Here is a 709-nt window from a genome sequence, read left to right on the forward strand (position 1 = left end):
CTCCCTTTGTTAGCTTGTGGCGCAGTCCACTAACGTACGCAGAGGGGAGCGTTCCTGGAGTCCTATTCATCGCCGCCTTTGTGAGCCGGATGTGCCATGACTCCACATGTCGCCTCTTGAACAGATTTGGCTCCACAGCCCAGACGCTGACCACCTCGAAGGCTGTACGTTGGTCGGCGCGCTTGCAGTGTTGGCGAGGGGGTGGGAATCTGAATTTATTAACCGGATGTCGGTTTTGTGCTGCCTTATTCTTTTGTGGAAAACATGATAATAACAAGGGAGTAATTACTCATTGGCATCCACCCAAGCGCAGCCACACGGCTACAAAGGAAAGCTGTAAACAGCTTTCTAAGAACTTCGTAGTTAAGGAAAGATTCGTCCTGGTCCGGGGTTCGAACCCGGGACTACTGCTTCACAGGAGCAGTCGCTCTACCAACTGAGCTAACTGGGACGGCAAGCTTATGGTAGGGCAAGAGCGAATTGATCAATAACTCAGAGGTGGGAACAGTGATGGTCAAATCTTTAGGGGAATCCACCAAGGTGGAGTAGATCTGTAATAAAGGAGTAACCACTCATTGACTGTAGAGGTTTCCTTTGCAGCCATATGGCTGTGGTTTGGTGGATGACGATGAGTAATTAATTACTCCCTTCTTACAAATCTACTCCACTTTGGGGGTTTCTATATACGTTTGACCATCACTGTTCCCAC

The 709-nt window shown here is 49.1% G+C and overlaps 1 non-coding gene across 1 annotated transcript; it reads right to left on the reverse strand.

The window, feature by feature from the left end:
* Nucleotides 1-377: 377 nt before the first annotated feature.
* TRNAT-UGU (transfer RNA threonine (anticodon UGU)) lies at nucleotides 378-451 on the reverse strand. The gene has a single exon. It is a non-coding gene; the product is annotated as a tRNA-Thr (tRNA).
* Nucleotides 452-709: the final 258 nt, after the last annotated feature.

Source organism: Amblyomma americanum, chromosome 9 (genome assembly GCF_052857255.1).
Source record: "Amblyomma americanum isolate KBUSLIRL-KWMA chromosome 9, ASM5285725v1, whole genome shotgun sequence".
Classification (NCBI taxonomy): Eukaryota; Metazoa; Arthropoda; class Arachnida; order Ixodida; family Ixodidae; genus Amblyomma; species Amblyomma americanum.